This window comes from Ovis canadensis, chromosome 15 (assembly GCF_042477335.2).
Source record: "Ovis canadensis isolate MfBH-ARS-UI-01 breed Bighorn chromosome 15, ARS-UI_OviCan_v2, whole genome shotgun sequence".
In the NCBI taxonomy this organism is placed as follows: Eukaryota; Metazoa; Chordata; class Mammalia; order Artiodactyla; family Bovidae; genus Ovis; species Ovis canadensis.
Genome location: NC_091259.1, coordinates 33,307,368 through 33,329,242, shown reverse-complemented (window position 1 = coordinate 33,329,242; position 21,875 = coordinate 33,307,368).

The window sequence follows — 21,875 nt, the reverse complement described above, 5'->3', positions numbered from 1 at the left end:
TCTGTATGCCCAAACCAATCCCCACCAAAACCCCAACATTAAAGGACTACACACGTGTAAGACTGTACTTCTATTGAAAACTATCATACAGCCTGTTTCTAACTGAGGCTGATTTAGTTTGTTCATCCTTAGAGGTAAAGAACAGTGAATTTGTGGTTTAATAATGGTAAGAGAAATGGCTCTGGCCAAGCTGATTTCAGTTGGAACTCTGCTTTTTCACCTGGGAGAATGCGTGTGTGTGTGTGTGTGTGTGTGCGCGCACTCATGCATGCATGCAGCCAAGGGGCACCATTTGTACTGAGGAGGGAAAGTCACAGTGGTTAGGAGAGAGAATGACTTAGGAGGAGCTGCCAGGACACTGGAACTCAACCTAGCGCTGATGTATGATAACCAGCGCACGTTACTGAAAGGCATAAAATAATACAAAAAGTTGTTTTTCAGCCAATATGCTGACACAGCACCGTTTTGGGTCCCTAACTGAATATGATATATGAATTATCTCAACATAAAGTTGAAAGTAAAATTATAGAATATATCTTTCACTGTTTTATTTGGGCTGTAAAACGACACCTTATTATTTCTCCCTCCTGGGCTTCCTTTAATGAATCGGGATTTGAAAGTGAAATATTTATTATATTGCAGGGGAGAGATTACATCGTGCTTCTAAAAGGAGGGAGGAAGGGATATGGAAATCAGGTGGCATCTTGGAAACTGGTCTCTCTCTTGTTGATGAGAAATGGCTGATGCAGGTGTTCCCCTGAGTTGTGAGCAGCTTACTGAAGAAGACCCCTCCTCTGGTGTGCTGAACATGGGGGCCGGGATGCCAAGTCAGAGATCCAGGCTCCCAGCCTGCTCTCATCCATAAGCACTTCTAGTTTGATTGAGAACATCCAGTGGATAAGAGATGCTTGATGATGATGTTTCATGCATGGAGATGGAGTATCATGAGCCTTCTTGTTAAATCTGGCTAGGGTAGAGGAAAAAGAGTGAAGAAGGGGGAAGGCAATACCTTCATCTCCACTGGTTACTGGGTGTTGGTAATGACAATTGATTATTCACACCATAGGGCAGTTACTGCAAGTCAGCACTGGCTTAATGGATATATTTCCTCTACTAGCTCCCAAATCAGTCCTGATGGATGATTATGGGAGTTTAGGATGTCATATAACTGCTCAGGGCCAGGCAAACCAGATTGTCTCACTGTTTAGAATGAGAGCAATTGTTCTTAGGATACTAGAACATTCCTGGTGTCCCTGCTATAGATAATGGGAGAACAAATGAGTTAAAAGGTTGGGCCCACATTGTAAGACAAGGTTACCAAGCAGCGACACCACATTTCTTGTGACCGTGACCATAGTGCAGGGAAGAGTATCTGTGCAAAACTTGAATTTACTTTTCATTCATTCATCCGTCCATCTGTTCGTTTATTCCATAAATAGTCATGAGCACGTCTGTGTCCCATGCACTGTATTAAGCACTGTGGAAAAGCAAGAAGTAATATCCAGCTCCTGTGCTCAGTGACCTATGGGCTAGAGGGAAAGACAAACCATAAACAGGAATCCAAGAGGCATGTCAAGTTATATCATCGGATTATGTAAGGATACAGTGTTGGCATGAAAAGGAGACGATCGACTTTGCTCGAAGGAGGAGGATAGAGGGGAGGTTTCAGGTCCTCCACAAACTGATTCACAGACGACATGCATTGAATGGATTCCTTCCTCATTAATGGGGGGGGGGATAATATTTAAAAGCCACAGAAGGGCATACTAGAGAACACACAAGGTCAAAGAAATGTAAACAAGATGGCAGAAACAGAGTGTTGGAGACAAAGCTCTCGAGGCTGTCAGGGTGTGGAGGTGAGAGTTGGACTGTGAAGAAAGCTGAGCGCAGAAGAATTGATGCTTTTGAACTGCGGTGCTGGAGAGAGTCCCTTGGACTGCAAGGAGATCCAACCAGTCCATCCTAAAGGAGATCAGTCCTGGGTGTTCAATGGAAGGACTGATGTTGAAGCTGAAACTCCAAAACTTCGGCCATCTGATGCGAAGAACTGACTCATTGGAAAAGACCCTGATGCTGGGAAAGATTGAAGGCAGGAGGAGAAGGGAATGACAGAGGATGAGATGGCTGGATGGCATCACCAACTCAGTGGACATGAGTTTGGGTAAACTCTGGGAATTGGTGATGGACAGGGAGGCCTGGTGTGCTGCGATTCATGGGGTTGCAAACAGTCAGACACGACTGAGCGACTGAACTGAACTGACAGGGTATTATGTTTGTTGTGGAATCCTATTTTGTGGGTACAAACCTTGTATTCCCACAATGAATTCTCTTTTCCCATCACCTCATTGTGATTATTCTGATCTTTATGTTGTCTGATCTATATGTCTTACTCCAAATCTGAAATTTGTCTCTACTCCTTAGCTTATACACGCCACAATCAAGGCTGGCAAACATGGAGGTGAACTCTTCCCTGTCCAACACACGAAATACAGTGAGAAGAACAGGGCCCAGTGCCCCCAACCCACACCTTCATTGCCTCTAACACTCCGACCCAAGCCTTTCAGCGCTCATTCTCCTCTGGTGGCATTCACTGATGGGTCTCTATGTAAGCTGCTCATGGGGTGGGATGGGCATCTCTCTCCAGAAGCCAAGTGCCTTAAGCAGTTTAGCCTGAGTAGCCAGAGGCTGCTCTGCAAGCAAGAGGTATGTGAAACAGATTTGACTGGCACTCTGAGCCTGCGGGGCTGGAGGGGCTGAACTCCATTTGTCAGGGTGGTGTTTTTGTGTTGAATGCTGTTAGCACTGGGAAGGAGCACGTGGTCTGGGAGGCTGGCGCACCAGCGAAATGGCAGCAGCCCCTGTGAGGTCAGGCGTAGGGGGCCTCCAGCAGGGATCTGCATCTTTCTTGTATTAGCAATTCAGAAGGGACTGGCAGCAACGTGAAACTCTCCCCTGACAGCTCCGAGTTAAGTGAAGGAACTGCCAATTGTGAAATTCCCTGTATTCTCAGAGCGCCTGAGGTGGTGGCGACAGCCCACACGAGGAGGCCATGGCACTTCTTCCTGACAGCGATGGCATAACCCAGTGATTGCAATGCATCTCATCTCCTTGTCATGGCAGTGCATACATATGGTTCACAGAAACACAGCTGCGTGAGACTTAGACAAAACCCGATCCTGCCTCTTCATCCTTTGTCTGCGGACTCTGTGACATGATCCAGATTACACAGTGGCCAAGTTCAGACTTGAACTCAGGTTTCTTGACCCCTCCTCTGTCTTCGCCCTGCATCTCTGAATGTTTGTGGGGGAGGGCAGGGTCATGGGGGAAAATCAGTTGAAACAGCCAAACTAAGTAAGTGACGGATTGTCCATGCATCTAATATCTGGCTGTCAATTTGTACATTGTTTCCAAACAAATTTGCCTTCTAACTTTTGCCAAGTTTAAATAGAAGATTCCTAGTCAATGACTGTATTTATCATTACATTTTACTTGTAGTGAAATGCATCTTTCCCCTTTGCCTCAGCATGTATAAATTTATATCTCAGTTGCTGAAATTCAAGGAGACAGCGTGAATGAAACTCCCCACCAAGGGTGGCAGAGGCTGGATGGACCTTGGCTGGGGCTGTTTGGAGGAGCCTGTCTGGCAGCAAGGGGAGGAATAAGGTGATGACCCCTAGAGGTCTCTTTCATTCCAGGGATGAGAACATTTCAAACATCTGCTGACACCCACACTGAGGTTGTTCAGGTGGGTGTGTTTAGGAGCTGTGGGCTACCAGAATTGATGGGTCTTGGAAGGCAATGCCAAAGAATGCTCAAACTACCGCAAATTGCACTCATCTCACACGCTAGTAAAGTAACGCTCAAAATTCTCCAAGCCAGGCTTCAGCAATACGTGAACTGTGAACTTCCAGATGTTCAAACTGGTTTTAGAAAAGGCAGAGGAACCAGAGATCAAATTGCCAACATCCACTGGATCATGGAAAAAGCAAGAGAGTTCCAGAAAAACATCTATTTCTTCTTTATTGACTATGCCAAAGCCTTTGACTGTGTGGATCACAATAAACTGTGGAAAATTCTGAAAGAGATGGGAATACCAGACCACCTGACCTGCCTCTTGAGAAATCTGTATGCAGGTCAGGAAGCAACGATTAGAACTGGACATGGAACAACTGACTGGTTTCATATAGGAAAAGGAGTACGTCAAGGCTGCATATTGTCACCCTGCTTATTTAACTTATATCTTGAGTACATCATGAGAAACACTGGGTTGGAAGAAGCACAAGCTGGAATCAAGATTGCCGGGAGAAATGTCAATAATCTCAGATATGCAGATGACACCACCTTTATGGCAGAAAGCGAAGAGGAACTAAAGAGCCTCTTGAGGAAAGTGAAAGAGGAGAGTGAAAAAGTTGGCTTAAAGCTCAACATTCAGAAAACGAAGATCATGGTATCCGGTCCCATCACGTCATGGGAAATAGATGGGGAAACAGTGGAAACAGTGTCAGACTATTTTTTGGTCTCCAAAATCACTGCAGATGGTGATTGCAGCCATGAAATTAAAAGACTCTTATTCCTTGGAAGAAAAGTTATGACCAACCCAGATAGCAATTTCAAAAGCAGAGACATTACTTTGCCAACAAAGGTCCATCTGGTCAAGGCTATGGTTTTTCCAGTGGTCATGTATGGATGTGAGAGTTGGACTATGAAGAAAGCTGAACACTGAAGAATTGATGCTTTTGAACTGTGGTGTTGGAGAAGACTCTTGAGAGTCCCTTGGACTGCAAGGAGATCCAACCAGTCCATTCTAAAGGAGATCAGTCCTGGATATTCATTGGAAGGACTGATGCTAAAGCTGAAACTCCAATACTTTGGCCACCTGATGCGAAGAGATGACTCATTGGAAAAGACTCTGATGCTGGGAGGGATTGGGGGCAGGAGGAGAAGGGAACGACAGAGGATGAGATGGCTAGATGGCATCACCAACTCGATGGACATGAGTTTGAGTGAACTCTGGGAGTTGGTGATGGACAGGGAGGGCTGGCGCGCTGCGATTCATGGGGTCGCAAAGAGTCAGACGCTACTGAATGACTGAACTGAACTGAACTGAACTGGTGGAAACCAGAGCATGAAGAAGGTTCTCAGTATTTACAAGGAAATACATGTCTTGAATGGAAAAGAAAAGGAATGTTTTTAGATGTGGATAGGTAGTGTCTGTGCATGTGTGTGTGTTGGGAGGGGCATGGCAGAGTCTTCCCTCTAGACCGTCTCCTCCCCAATCCCACCAATCTCCCTTCAATTTCTATCCCTTCTAGAAAAAAAATCAGGGACTTCCTTTCCTGCCATGAGCTTAGATATGGCTCTGTGATAAAGAAATGAATTTAAAAAAAAAAACACTCCAGGATGCAGACATAGAGAACAGACTTATGGACAAAATGGTGGGAAGGGATGGGAGGTGGGAGGGAAGACCAAAAGGGAGGGGATATATGTATGCCTATGGCTGATTCACGTTGATATATGGCAGAGGCCAACACAATATTGTAAAGTGATTTTCCTTCAATTTAAAATAAATGTAATTGATGCTTATTATAAAACTGAAAAAAAAATGTTTGGAAAAAAACCAAACACTCCAGAACTTTTACATATGAAAGGATGTGTTTCTGCTTCCCTTAATTATCTTGATGGGGTCTGTCTGCCCTCTAAGCAATAATGAGGGTTTCCCATGTGTGTGCCATCCTTGGAACTCTCCTGGGGACCTTCAGCGTGGTCACATGAGTCTTTTCATTAGGTATATATTTTCATTTGTAACTTTGGGATTCAGCCAAGGTCATGCAGAGCCAAGTCTGAATTCAAGGAGGGAGATTTGCCAGGGATAGTGTCTTTTGGGTCACAAACTAAGTGTGGCTATATGGTGGCTCATTAGACTGTGTTGCTTCTCATCTTTGTTTGTCAAACTTGCCTTTGTTTTCTGTAATGGGAGCATGCTTGACTATACCCTCTCACCTACCCCCTCCAGTTGTGATATTATTTAACTCTATTTTTAAATTCTGAATAACAACCACCACAACCAAACCCTTGTAATATTAACTCTTGGTCTGAGTAGACTGACATTCTTTCCTCTCCATCATCTTCACCCTTTCAGCCTGGAAAGAGCTCTAAGGGGTCTTTAAAAGCTTACACTTATATTTTGGTTCTGTTATCCACCAGCTGTGGAAACTCAAGGATGTCCTTGCATGTGTGCTAAGTCACTTCAGTTGTGTTGGGTTCGGTGACGCTATGGACTGCAGCCTGCCAAGCGCCTCTGTCCATAGGATTCTCCAGGCTAGAGTACTGGAATGGATTGCCATTTCCTCCTCTAGGGGATCTTTCTGACCCAGGGATCTAACCCAGTTCTCTTGTGTCTCCTGCACTGGCAAGCAGGTTCTTTACCACTAACACCACCTGGGAAGCCCAAGGATGTCCTTTGCCTTTTGTGCATTTCAGTGAAAGTAAGTAGAAGTGTTTACCTTGAAAACTTGTGAAGATTAAATGAACAAATATGAGAAAGTTTCCAGTGAATAGGAGATGCTTAATAAGTGTATCTTATCTTAAATAAGGTAGCAGCTTGGGACGGTTCTCTTTCTATCCTCTTTTTAGTCTCTATTCTATTTCTCTGTCTAGTCCTGCCTTCCTAATTTCCTTGATACTCGTCGCCATGCCTTGGGATATCTTCTGGTCTCTCCCTCTTTCATCAAGAAACCACTGGGAGATTGAGAAGGTGTAGGATAGGGTAGTGAAAGGAAATAAATAGAATTGGTCATGACTCCACACCCAGCTGAGGGATGACACTACACAGATCTCAGACTGTGGGTCTCATTCAGCTGAAAATAGCCTCACAAGCCACTAGGCTCATGAGGCAGGGTCTTAACTGGATAGGAGGGCTGAAGTTCTCTTCTCCAGGCTCCCTGATAAGCCCGGGGGATGCAATGGTTAACAAGACACAGTCCTAGCTGAGAAGACTTATTGTGTCTTATTCTCTGAACATTGTTGAAGGAGGAGAAGGTATACAGTAGGAGCTTCTAAACTGGCCCTAAATAATCCCTGACCCCAGAAATTCATCTTTGTGTAAGCTCCTCCCCTCTGCTGTGGGCTGGGCCTAGTGACTTTTTTCCAACAATTAAAATGCAGCCAAAGCGGCAGGATGCCCCAGACTTCAGACAATACTACAAGAGAGCCACAATAATCAGAGCAGTGTTGGCATTACATACACGGATCAATGGAACAGAATAGAGTCCAGAAATGAACCCACACACCTACTGGTAATTAACCTTCTACAAAAGAGGTAAGGATATACATACAATGGAGAAAAGACAATCTCTTGAGCTAGTGGTATTTGAAAGTTGGACAGTCTCTTGTAAATCAGTGAAATTAGAGCACTCCCTCACACCTTACACAAAAATAAATTCAAAATGGCTTAAAGATTTAGATATAAGATATGATACCATAAAACCCCTAGAAGAGAACATAAGCAAAATATTCTCTGACATTAATTGTAGCAATTAGGTCAGTGTCCCAAGGCTCCTAAAAGAAATAAAAATAAACGCATGGGACCTAATCAAATTTATAAGCTTTCACAGAGCAAAAGAAACCATAAACAAAATGAAAAAAAATCTATGATCTGAGAGAAAATATTTGCAAATGATGCAACTGACAAGGGGTTAATTTCCAAAATATACGAGAAACTCATTAGCTCAATATTAAAAAAAAAAAAAAAGCCCAAACAACCCAATCAAATAATGGGCAGAAGACCTAAATAGACATGTCTCCAAAAAAGACATATAGATAGTTAACAGGCAAATAAAAAGATGCTTACCATTGTTAGTTACTGAGAAATGCAAATCAAAATTACAATGATGTATATCACCTCACATCAGTCAGAAAGCCTATCATTAAAAAATCTACAAACAATGAATGCTGAGAAGGATATGGAGAAAAGGGAGCCCTCCTACACTATTGGTGGGAATGTAAATTGGTACAGCCACTATGGAAAAGGGGCTTCCTAGGTGGTGCTAGGGGCAAAGAACCCACCTGCCAATGCAGGAAATGTAAGAGAGTCAGATTCTATCCTTGGGTCAGGAAGGCCCCTTGGAGGGCATGGCAATCCACTCTTGTATACTTGCCTGGAGAATCCCATGGACTGAGGAGCCTGGCAGGGTATAGTCCCTAGAATTGCAAAGAGTTGGACATGACTGAAGCTACTCAGCACAATGGAAAACAGTATGGCGGTTCCTTAAATTAAAAATAGAGTTACCATATGATCCAGCAATCCTACTCCTAGGCATATACTTGAAAAAAGACAAAAACTCTAATTTGAAAAGATACCTGCCTCCCATATTCATAGCAGGACTATTTATAGTAACCAAGACATGGAAACAACCTAAGTGTCCATCTACAGATGAATGGTTAAAGAAGATGTTACACACACACACACACACACACACACACACACACACACACACACAGGAATACTACTCAGCCATAAAAAGAATGAATTAATGCCATTTGCAGCAACGTGGACGGACCTAGAGATGATCATACTAAGCGAAGTAGGTCAGATAGAAAAAGACAGATAGACAAATACCATAACATGTCACTTATATGTGGAGTCTTAAAAATAATACAAATGAACTTATTTTCAAAGCAGAAACAGACTCATAGACATAGAAAACAAACTTACAGTTACCAAAGGGGAAAGGGGTAAAAGAGGGAAAAACCGGTTTCTTGGGATTAACAGATATACACAGATATATGTAAAATAGATAAACAACAGGTTTCTTTTGTGTAACACAGGGAACTATATCCAGTGACTTGTAATAACCTATAATGGAAAAGACTACATATATATATATATATATATAATGAAATCACTTTGCTGTATACCTGAAACTAAGACAGTATTGTAAATCAACTATACTTCAATAAAAAGAAAGTGGTGAGATGTCACTTTTGAGATTAGGTCACCAGTAAATTGACTCTGAGGGAAGTCACCTGGCAGCTGCTACACAGAGAGCCCATGGAAGGAACCCAGGGAGGCCCTCAGCCAACAGCCAGCCAGGAGCTGAGGCCCTCAGTCAAAAAGCCTGCAAGAACTGAGTCTTCCCAGTGAGAGGATTTGTACACAGATCTTTCCCTAACTGAGCCTTGTGATGAGACAATAGCCCAGCCAACACCATAACTGCAGCCTTTTGAGAGACCTTGAGGTGCGGGCACACAGCTAAGATGTGGCTGGATACTTGACCTTTAGAAACTGTGAGCCAACATGGGTTTGCTGTTTTAAGCCATGAAGTTTTGAGGTCTTTGTTATACAACAGTAGACAAATACTAAGAGGGGGCATAGAAAGGGTGACTTTTCTTTAGTCTATTTTAAAACTTTCCCGCTTTATGGAGAGATAATTGACATGTAACAGTGTCTGAGTTTGGGCTTCCCAGGTGGTGCAGTGGTAAAGAATCCACCTGCCAATGCAGGAGACATAGGAGATGCAGGTTTGATCCCTGGGTAGGAGAGATGCCCTGGAGGAGGAAATGGCCATCCACACCAGTATTCCTGCCTGGAGAATTTCATGGACAAAGGAACCTGACAGGTTACAGTTCATGGGATCGCAAAAAGTCAGACACAACTGTACGACTGAGCACACACACAGTACGTTGTGTAAGTTTAATACACAGCACAATAATTTGAATTCTGTACATTGCAAAATGAGAATGACTTGGCCCCGATGTCTGCAGCGCCCATGCTACCTTGGTCACTGCTGTACTGCCAGGGCCTGGCCCATGGGATGTGCTCAGGAAGTGTCTGATGTATGAACCATCCCCAGAACATGGAGACATTCTCTGAGGTTTCACCCAGCACTGTGTTACACTGTGAATCACCAAATAAAACACAGGACACCTGACTGAGTTTGAATTTCAGATCAAAGAGGGATCATCTATGGGATAAATATGTCCTAGCCAGTGCTTGGGAGATACATACACTAAAAAACAAACAAACAAACAAAAAAAAAACATTTCTTTGTTGTTCTTGCTAAATCTGGTGACCTTATAGCCCAAGAAGGACCTGAGTGAAACAGGACACAGGTGTACACAATAAGGTGAGTAAACACAGTCATCACCCCACAAAATTACCAGGCTTGTGTGTGTGGTGAAAGCATTTATAGTGTACTCTGTTAGATTCTTTCAAATATACAATACGGTATTGTTAACTACAGTCCAGGTATTTCTTGACTTCCTACCTTTGCATTCCAGTCCCCTATAATGAAAAGGACATCTTTTTTGGGTGTTAGTTCTAGAAGGTCTTGTAGGTCTTTATAGAACCATTCAATTTCCACTTCTTCGGCATTAGTACCTAGATCATCGACTTGGATTACTGCGATATTGAATGGTTTGCCTTGGAAACGAATGGAGATCATTCTGTCATTTTTGAGATTGCACCCAAGTACTGCATTTCAGACTCTTTTGTTGACTATGAGGGCTACTCCATTTCTTCTAAGGGATTCTTGCCCACAATAGTAGATATAATGGTCATCTGACTTAAATTCACCCATTCCTGTCCATTTTAGTTCACTGATTCCTAAAATGTTGATGTTCATTCTTGCCATCTCCTGTTTGACCACTTCCAGTTTGCCTTGAATCATGGACCTAACATTCCAGGTTCCTATGCAATATTGCTCTTTACAGCATTGGACTTTACTTCCATCACCAGTCACATAACTGAGTGTTGTTTTGCTTTGGCTCCATCTCCTTTTTCTTTCTGGAGTCATTTCTCCACTGATCTCCAGTAGCATATTGGGCGCCTACTGACCTGGGGAGTTCCTCTTTCAGTATCCTATCATTTTGCCTTTTCATACTGTTCATGGGGTTCTCAAGGCCAGAATACTGAAGTGGTTTGCCATTCCCTTCTCCAGTGGACCATGTTTTACCTGAACTCTCCACCATGACCTATCTGTCTTGGGTGGCCCTAGGTGGCATGGCTTACAGCTTCATTGAGTTAGACAAGGCTGTGGTCCATGGATTCAGACTGGTTAGTTTTCTGTGATTGTGGTTTTCTTTCTGTCTGCCCTCTGATGGAGAAGATAAGAGGCTTATGGAAGCTCCCTGATGGGAGAGACTGACTGAGGGAGAAACTGGGTCTTTTAATGGGTGGGGCCAAGCTCAGTAAATCTTTAATCCAATTTTCTCTTGATGGGCAGGGCCGTGTTCCCTCCCTTTTATTTGACCTGAAGCCAAACTATGGCAGAGGTAATGAAGATAATGGCGACCTCCTGCAAAAGGTCCCATGCTTGCACTGCTGCACTCAGTGCCCCCAGCCCTCCCGCCGGCCACCGCTGACCCATGCCTCTGCCAGAGACTCCTGGACACTGACGGGCAAGTTTGGGTCAGTCTCTTGTGGGGTCACTTCTCTTTTATCCTGGGTCCTGGTGCACACAAGGTTTTGTTTGTGCCCTCCAAGATTCTGTTTCCCCAATCCTGTTCTGGCAGCTCTATGGTGGGTTTAACGGCAATGTCCTTCAAGAGGGCTTATGCCATACCCAGGTCTGCTGCACCCAAAAGCCCTGCCCCTGCAGTAGTCCAATAAAGCAGAAAAGCATCTGCTGCTGCTGCTGCTGAGTCGCTTCAGTTGTGTCCGACTCTGTGCGGCCCCATAGACGGCGGCCCACCAGGCTCCCCCGTCCCTGGGATTCTCCAGGCCAGAACACTGGAGCGGGTTGCCATTTCCTTCTCCAATGCATGCAAGTGAAAAGTGAAAGTGAAGTCTCTCAGTCGTGTCCGACTAGTAGTGACCCCATGGACTGCAGCCTACCAGGCTCCTCTGTCCATGGGATTTTCCAGGCAAGAGTACTAGAGTGGGGTGCCATTGCCTTCTCCGAGAAAAGCATCTACTTCTGCTTTATTGACTATGCCAAAGCCTTTGACTGTGTGGATGACAACAAACTGGAAAATTCCTAAAGAAATGGGAATGCCTGACTACTTGACCTGTCTCCTGAGAAATCTGTATGCAGGTCAGCAAGCAACAGTTAGAACTGGACATGGAACAACAGACTGGTTCCAAATCAGAAAAGGAGTACGTCAAGGCTGTATATTGTTACTCTGCTTATCTAACTTATATGCAGAGTACATCATGAGAAATGCTGGACTGGAAGAAACATAAGCTGGAATCAAGACTGCTGGGGAAATATCAATAATCTCAGATATGCAGATGACATCATCCTTATGGCAGAAAGCGAAGAAGAACTAAAGAGCCTCTTGATGAAAGTGAAAGAGGAGAGTGAAAAAGTTGGCTTAAAGCTCAACATTCAGAAAACTAAGATTATGGCATCTGGTCCCATCAATTCACGGCAAATAGACAGAGAAACAATGGAAACAGTGACAGACTTTATTTTTTTGGTCTCCAAAATCACTGCAGATGGTGACCGAAGCCATGAAATTAAAAGACACTTACTCCTTGGAAGAAAAGTTATGACCAACCTAGATAGCATATTCAAAAGCAGAGACATAACTTTGCCAACAAAGGTCAATCTAGTCAAAGCTATGGTTTTTCCAGTAGTCATGTATGGTTGTGGGACTTGGACTATAAAGAAAGCTGGGCACAGAAGAATTAATGCTTTTGAACTGTGGTGCTGGAGAAGACTCTTGAGAGTCCCTTGGACTGCAAGGAGATCTAACCAGTCCATCCTAAAGGAAATCAGCCCTGAATTTTCATTGGAAAGACTGATGCTGAAGCTGAAGCTCCAGTACTTTGGCCACCTGATGCAAAGAACTTACTCATTTGAAAAGACTGATGCTGGGAAAGATTGAAAGCAGGAGGAGAAGGGAACAACAGAGGATGAGATGGTTGGATGCCATCACTTACTCAATGAACATTAGTTTGAGTAAGCTCCACGATTGGTAATGGACAGGGAGGCCTGGTGTGCTGCAGTCCATGGGGTCACAAAGAGTTGGACAAAACTGAGCAACTGAATTGAACTGAACTGAACTACAGTCACCATGCTATCCATTACATCCCCAGAAAACTCATCTACTTTTTAAAAAGCAGAATATCTAGCCTCCTAAAAAGGAAGAAGAAAGGCCATCTCCTTTTGGAGGAGCTGCCTATTAGAGCTGCTGTTTTTTTACTATGAGTCCCATGAACGCAGGTGATGGAGCTACTGGCCTAAGGGTTATTTTTTAATTTACTTTTATTTATTTATGTTTTGGCCACACTGTACAGCATGTGGGATCTTAGTTCCCTGACCTTGGACCGAACCCATGACCCCTGGAACGGAAGCGTGGATTCTTAGCCATTGGACCACAATGGAAGCCCCTGTGGCCTGCAGGCTGTTAATTCTCCCAGTCAGGTTCTCCAGGAAAGGCATCTTTCTCTCTCACTAGCCTTTTTTTTAAGTCCTCTTCTACACATCCCACCCACTTTCTGCTTCTGAGCTCCCCTTACCCCATCTCAGTCTCTCTTAGAGCTCCAACTTGCAGCTGAGGAAGAGCCAATTTTATCAGGATCCCCAGGGGGCATCGAGGACTCTGAGTCCATGATGTCCTGGCCCTGATCATCTCCTCAACCCCAGATACAATATTCGGTCTCAAGAAGCAGAGGCGCCCCTCTGAGCCTGGTGTGTGACTCTGTACCTGTTGCCTGGCAATTCCATGTAAAGCTGCCAGAACACAGAGGAGGCGCCTGGGAGAGCTCTCATTGTTCCTGCCATTCTTCACTTGGGGAATGGGAATCCAGAGTTCAAGAACCTTCCACCTATTAGAGTACCAGAGCCTGGTCTATCCCTATTCAAGGGAACATTTCTTTAGCCATTACTGTCTCCATACCTGGTCAAATGGCTTCCTGACCAGCCCTCACAGGCTTGCCACCCAAACCTCCAAAAAGGCACAATTATTCTCCACATCTCAGCATGCCCCTGTCGGTGCAATCCCACCCTATGCTGGGACTGTGTCTGCCCCCTGAGCGCATGTGCACACGTGCACACACACACACACACACACACACACACACTCCCATCCCCTTCCCCTCAATACCAAGACTCTAAATCTTCTTTGAAAATGAAATCTATTATCCACTCAAATAATCATCCCACCACCCCCTCCCCCGAGATGATTAGCATCTGTGAGCATTATTTAAAGTCCTGCTTGGTTCCCATTTTGAAAAGCTGTTTCCCCTCCCTCCCTCTCTCACTGAATCCCCAGTGTAGGCTCAATGCAGGCAGAAGCCCGGGCACGGCAAGAGAGGTCGGCTCTCATTAATACAGATCCCATTTATTTAAAAATAGCAATATTATGCCACTTTGAAATAGCCGGAGTGAGCTAAACCATTAAAGGATTGTGCATCGCCGACTTCGGACCTATTGTGAAGGCTTAATATTTCACAGCCCACTGACATATGGCACATAACCCACGGAGCAGCACTATTGGTTTGGCTGTTCGGAAGCAAGGAGTAGGGAAATAATTGAAGAGAATGTTTTATGACCCAACATAGAAGAAGGAAGAAAGCTGGGGCTTGGAGAAGGCTGTTTAGGCCTCCCAAATCTAAGGGTGGGGACTGAGGCACAGATGGTACGGTAACATCAGTGATGTGTTGGTAGGTACTCAGGGGCTAAAAGGATGGGTGTGGATGGCTACTCCACGTCCCTGGTCCCCTTCACAATGCTGTCGTTTTTGAGAATCACTGTTTCTAACATGGCTAGTGGGATGGACTTCTGTGTGTTTCCACTCAGAACCCAGAAAATTACCAGATTATGTGATGCTTGAAATAAAGTCACATGTGGAGGTTGGGGGGAATGAATTTGAGGAGGAATGGGGCAATGGCTAAAGAACTATGCACACTTGCTTTGGAATTAAGACAGATTTCAGTTCCAATCTTGATCCCATCTTTCACTATGGGACCTAGACTAAATTCTTAGCTTCTGAAATCTCAGTCCCTTACTCACTGCAATAGGAATGACAAAAGCTACATTTTGAGGTTTGTGAAGAGGGCTGAGTATATGACAACCCTGTTAATTCTGGTTTCTTCCTTTTTGTATCTCTAGTCCCCTTTCCTTCTTCCCTCTCCCTTCCTCCTCCTAACACACAGCACTCTCTTCCCCATCACTACGCTCTCTCCAAAGCCTTGGGCCCAGCCTGGGCTGTGGTCCCTCACTTGTGCACCTTGCTCTGTGGAAATGACCCCATGTCACCCAGCTGTCATCCTTAGCCTCATTGTCTTCATGCAGTCTTGATCCTCCCAAGAGTGCTTTGTTTAGATTTGCTCTTTCCAAAGAGGCCAGGCAGGGGACTTTCAGAGGAGACCTGGGCTTCAAAGAGTAGATCTTGACATTAGAAGAGCCTGGCTAGATGCAAGCTCTAATGCCCCTCCGATTTTCCATGGCCTCTTCCCAAGGCTCTGGGTCCTCTTGGCTATGGCTCAGGACTGGGCAGCTTCCTTGCAGCGGGCTGGTTAAACTCTCCCCAGTGAGGGAGTGAACAGAGTGCGTGTGCGAACGAACCTCTGCAGCCTTGCTGGTGGACCCTGGTCCTCCCAGCTGCATCAGCTCAGATTTGCAAGAGGGGAGGAAATGAGCCTCTCTGTTTAGACCCACCACTCGTGGAGCCATGGAAACAGCCTACTCTAGCCTGAGGGGCGGATGTTTTCAAGAATATTAGAGAGAAAATAGGGCCGAAGCCAACCTGCCCACCTGTCTCCCTCCTCTCTGCAGCCTGCACCCTGCCTGCCTTTTCGTTTTCAGATTCTCCTTTCTCTCCTGACCCAGTCCTCTGCCTGTGGGTAACCAGCCTCCTCTTCCTTATCCTGTAGTTGTTTCTTAAAACAAAATTTTAAAAAATGTTTTTGTTTTTTCTTCCTAATCAAAGCTAGCACAAACAGAACCTTCTGTTTTGTTTGTCTCTTGGAAAAAAAAATCCTTTCATTTCCTTCTCCTTTAACCAATGGGAGCCTCTTGCCCTTTGCCATAGGTTATGAGTGTGAGGAGCTCAGCAGTAGCTCCACAGACATTTAATTAGACTGTTGGGGAAGGGGGGGGTGAGAGGCAGAGAGTGAGCGGGTTCCTCCTACAGCTACAGAGCCAAAGCCGCCTGTTGAGCTGAGGATGCAGAATGCAGAGCTCCCGCGGGATGGCGGAAAGGCGCCAGGTCTCCTGCCTGTGGAGGAGCAGGGCAGAGAGTGGAGGTAGGGACAAGGTCCAACTATGCTGTTCTCCCCTTCCTCAAATCCTGCTGAGGACCAGAATATCCTCCTTGGGAAGATCTTTTCAAATCTAATGGAGTCTTTGAGAAATGAAATCGTGCTTTACGGAATTGTAGTGACCTTCGGAGGTCATTCAACGCAGCCCCTCTGCCTGGCAGAGAGTGTGGATCTGGGGCCCCTCCTGACATCTAGGCTTGAGGCTGAAAGGCAACAGCATCCTAGTTCTGGTAGTAGTAGATTTAATTTGGGTGTCTTCCTTATTAGTAGCTATGCGCACATGTGAGCTCAGTCACTTCAGTCATATCCGACTCATTGCGACGGGACAGACAATAGCCCACCAGGCTCCACTGTCCATGGGATTTCTCCAGGCGAGAATACTGGAGTGGGTTGCTGTTTCCTCCTCCAGGGGATCTTCCTGACACAGGGATCAAACCTGTGTCTCTTGTGTCTTCTGCATTGCAGGCAGATTCTTTACCCACTGAGCCACCTGGGAAGCCCTTTAATGGATATACGTGATTCAAAAGATTTCCTTAATCTCTTCACCTCCATCTTTCTCTTTCTTTTTCCCTTCCTTCCTTCCTTCCTTTCCCCCTTTTCTTTTCTTTCTTTCTGTCTTCATCTCTTTGAATTCGCCTTCAAAAATCTACACCAGGACCTCCCTCGTAATCCAGGGGTTAAGAATCTGCCTGCCAATGAAGAGGACCCAGGTTCGATCCTTGGTCTGGGAAGACTCCACATGCCACAGGGCAACCTAAGCCCATGTGCCACAGCTACTGAAACCTGCGCGGGGAGTCCATGCTCCCCAAAAAGGGAAGCCGCCACAGTGAGAGGCCTGTGCACCGCAGCTAGAGAGTAGCCCCCTCCTACAGCAACTAGGGAAAGCCCAACTGCGGCAGTGAAGACCCAGAGCAGCCAAAAGTAAATAAATGAATACAATTAAAAAAAAAAAAACTAAGCCAGCCACTCTAAGACGGAGGATACAGAGTAGGGGAGCATATTCCAAGGTATTGTTGGGATACCATTTCTGTTCTTTTTTCTCTTGCCTTAAGCCCTGCCTCACAGAACAAGTAGACCTATAAATGAGATGTAGCTCATTCACGAATTGCTTGTGTATGACTTGGGAACACATTTTCCCATCAAAAATGATTGATGATTTGGTTCCCTTGCTGGCCCACAGATACCCATCGAACCAAGTGGTGGCCTTGAAATATGAGTCTCCTCAAATTTCCTGAGCATTCTATAAGCAAAGAATCCTTAACAGCCTAAATGCAGTCCCCCAGCTGAATTTTTGAGCCTCTGAGAGCACAGAGCACCTGATTCAGCTTAGCTGCTTCTGAGATGGTCCTGAGCATGGAGGGACAATTACTCAGAAGTCATTCACATTAGCTTTGAAATTAGGACAGACTTTGGTTTGGATCTTTATTCTAGAAACTCCAAAGGAGGAGTGGGTTGGGATAGAAGAGGGCAATGTTAGTCATTCACGCATTCTCAAAAGGAAGGGCGGCTCAGTGGAAAACAGGGTTCTAATCCTTGGCTTCACCACTTTTTACTTTTATGTTATTGAGTGAGTCATTTAGTATCTCTGGCCCTCATTTTCCTCAGAGAACACAGACAAACATGAAGAAACACCTATAAAGAGATACAAAGTCTATTCAGAAATAAACACGTCTATAAATATATTCAGATGAGAGCAAGCGTGTCAGTAGAATGTGATTAGAACTCATTGGTGGTGGCCTGGAAAGACTACAAAAAGAGGAAGAGGAAATACTATATACCAAACACTCACTCTGGATCAGGCACCACTTTGAGTGGTTTGCATAGAAAGAGCAAGCTGGGAAATATATGATTTAAATATATCATCCCAGGATCCTTCCAAGGAAAGAAATTGTTTTTCTTTAGAAAAATACCTCCAATAAGCCACATTGTGTATGGATGTCTTTTGGAAGAGGTATAAGGAGAATGTTAAACTGTTCTGTACAAGAAATGGATAGAACTTCTGGTTCAAAATGGCAGACCGAGGCATGTAAGTTAATTTCCCCCATTAAGATGACGCTGAAGGAATAAAATGTGAACAAACCTCCAATGATCAAAGGAGTAAAGAATGAAGTCAAAATCAACAAACCCTTGGAAAATGAAAACTAGATGAAAGTGGGTTGATAAATGAAATGCACATGAAGCCCAAGTCCAGAACACATTCATGGGTGGCGGCTGCAGAGGACACGGAAACCAATCTTCATGGAAAACCTGGCAGGCTTCGGGCTCAGAGTTAACAGGTGTGGAAAAGGAGTGGTATGTTTTCGCCACACTCTCCGCTCGGCACAGAGCTCCTATCTTACAAAAGGAAGGTGATCTAGAGCTTCTAATGTGGGCACCAGAGCCCCACAGCCTCCTCATTGTGGCCCCGACCTTCTGACGACTTTTTTTTCTGTTTTTTGAGGTACAGTTGATTTACAGTGTTGTGCTGATTTCTGCTATAGTGATTCAGTTATACATGTATATACATTATTTTTATACTCTTCCCCATTATGGTTTATCACTGGATATTGAATATAGTTCGCTGTGCTATACAATAGGATCTTGTTGTTCATCCATGCTGTATACACTAGTTTGCATCTACTAACCCCAGCTCCCCAGTTCATCCCTTCCCCTGCCCCTCCCGCTGCCCCTCGGCACCCACAAGTCTGCTCTCTATGTCTGTGAGTCTGTTTCACAGACATGTTCATTTGTGTCATTTAAAAACATTTATTGAAATATAGTTGATTTATAATGTGTTGACTTCTGCTGTGCAGCAGAGTGATTCAGTTATAGACATAGAGGCATTCTTTAGTATATTCTTTTCCATTATGGTTTGTCATAGGATATTGATTATAGTTCCCTGTGCTGCACAGTAGGGTTTGCTATTTATCCATTCTGTATATAACAGTTTGCATCTGCTAATCCCAACTCCCAATCCAGTTCTCTTCCACTGTCCTTCCCCTTTGCCTTCACAAGTCTGTTCTCTATCTCTGTGAGTCTGTTTCTGTTTCATAGATAGGTCTATTTGGGTCATATTTTAGATTCCATGCATAGGTGATATCATATGGTATTCATCTTTCTCTTTCTGACTTTCTTCACTTAATTTGATCATCACTAGGTCCATCCATGTTGTTGCAAATGGTATTATTTCATTTTTTATGGCCGAGTAATATTCCATTGCATATATATATTCCACATCTTCTATACTCACTCATCTGTCGATAGACAATTAGGTTGTTTCCATGTCTTGACTGTTGTAAATAGTGCTTCTCTGAAATAGGGATGCATATATCTTTTCAAATTATAGTTTGTCTGGATACATGTGCAGAAGTGGAATGGCTGGATCGTATGGCAACTCTATTTTTAGCTTTTTTGAGGAAACTCCATACTATTTTCCATAGTGGCTGCACTAGTTTACGTTCCCACCAAAAGTGTAGCAGAATACCCTTTACAGATAACTTTTCAACCTGAATCTCCCTAAAGCAAAGCCTGCTCCCGGAAAAGCTCTGTCCTATAGCCTTATTCTCATTCAAATAAACCTACCAGGGAAAGAGACTTACATACACAATAGATACTTGGATAGTCAACCAGATCCTTATTTTTCAGTCTTAATGTACAACCAGATTGGCAAGTACACCAGGAAAATCCACAGTGAAACATAAAGACTGAGGTCAGCAAACAGAACAACAGAGCTAATTCAAGGAGTGGGATAAAATTTTCTAAATGTGAACTAATCACCCCCGAGAACTTCAATATAGTATTATATCCATCACCACCACCATCATCACCATCACCACCACCATTATCACCATCACCACCACCATTATCACCATCACCACCACCATCAACACCAACACCATCATCACTGTCATCACTGTAACTAACACTTCCTTAGCACTTCTCTGGAACCGGGACTCTTTTAAACAAGCGTTTGCTGATTTAGTCCTCATAGTCTCATGGGAGTTATCCGTTATAATCAGCTTATGTTGGAGTTGAGGATACAGCATAGAGATGTTAAGTGACTTGCCCAAGTTCACATGACCAGTAGGTGGCAGTTGAGATCTGAACTCAACCTATTTGACTTTTGAGTTCTTGCTTTTAACCACTAGATTTAACTTTCTCTCATTAAAAATAAAGTAAAATAATTTTTTAATTTAAAAAACAAAAAAAGCTCGAACCAAACAACCAGTCTATGAAATAAAAATAACCAGAGAACAAGAAAAATTCTTGTGGCAATTAAAAATATATGAGTGTCAAAATAAAAAATTTAGTGAAAGAGCTGGAAGATAAGGTCAAAGATATCTCCCAGAGAGGGGAGAGAAGAAAGAGGAGAGAGGACAGAGAGAGGGAGGGAAATAGGGGGAGAAAATTATCGAAGAAATTATCCAAGCATATTTCCCAGAGCCAAAGTATATCACGAGTCCTTAGGCTAAAAGGGTGTACTAAGTGTCTAACCCAAAGAATAAAAATGGTCCACACTGAGACTCACACTAATGACATTTGAGAACCATGAAGATGAAAGAACAGCAGGCAACCAAACTGACTGGCCTCATTTTAAAATGATCATCACCAGCCTCAAGTGGGCCCCTGAAGCTCCTCTACATCCCGCTACAATTTCCCAGTCCCTTCACTCCCAACTTGGCTGTTATTTTACATCATCATCATTTCCTCTCTTCTCAGTCCTCTATAAATGCCCTCTCTACTCTGTCCCAGCTAACAACTTGGAAGTTACAAAAGCGAACTGTGCCATCCACCCACCCACCGCATCTACCCATGTACTTGCATCTCAGCCCAGATACTCTGCCTTCTCTGACACAGCCACACTAGATGGTCTGTGCATGCGTGCGTGCTAAGTTGCTTCAGTCGTGTCCAACTCTTTGTGACTCTATGAACTGCAGCCCGCTAGCTTCCTTTGTCCATGGGATTATCCAAGCACAAATACTGGAGTGGATTGCTGTGCCCTCCTCTACAGGCTCTTCCCAACCCAGTGATCAAACCTACGTCTCTTACATCTCCTGCATTGGAAGGTGAGTTCTTTATCACTAGCACTAGTTATGGTCTGTACTTAATCCTAAAACCAGCACAACAGTTATGATCCCGATTCCATCCTCTTCTGCAATAATTTTTGCTAATGTGGCTTATTAGCTCTGCTTCTCTTGCTGATCACTCCCATCTGCGTAGAAACAGCTTAAAAAGAACACTTCCACTCCTCACCTCCCTCCAGCTATGTCCTCTATTTTCTTTTTCTATAGAAAAAATATCTCCTTGAAAGAGTTGTTATATACCCTCTACAGCTTACCTCTTCTTATTTTTTTCTTGAATACTCTCCAGTCAAGCCCCCACTCCTCAAAACTGATAGTCTCAAAGTCACTACTCTCTTGTATGTTATAGAAATGATCCGATGTTCAATTCTTAGTCCTCAATCAATTTGACACATCAACAGTGTTTGGTACGGTTGATCACTCCCCTTTCCTTAAAACACTTTATCCTCTTGATTTCTAGACACCAGTTTTCTGGTTTTCTTCTACTTCACTTCTTCTCACTCTCCTTTTCTGGTTATTTTCTGTCTCCTTGCTCTCTGAATTCTGGCCCTTTTAAAGTATTTCAGGGCTGACTGTTGAACTTCTTCTTTTCTCTGTCTACACTGATT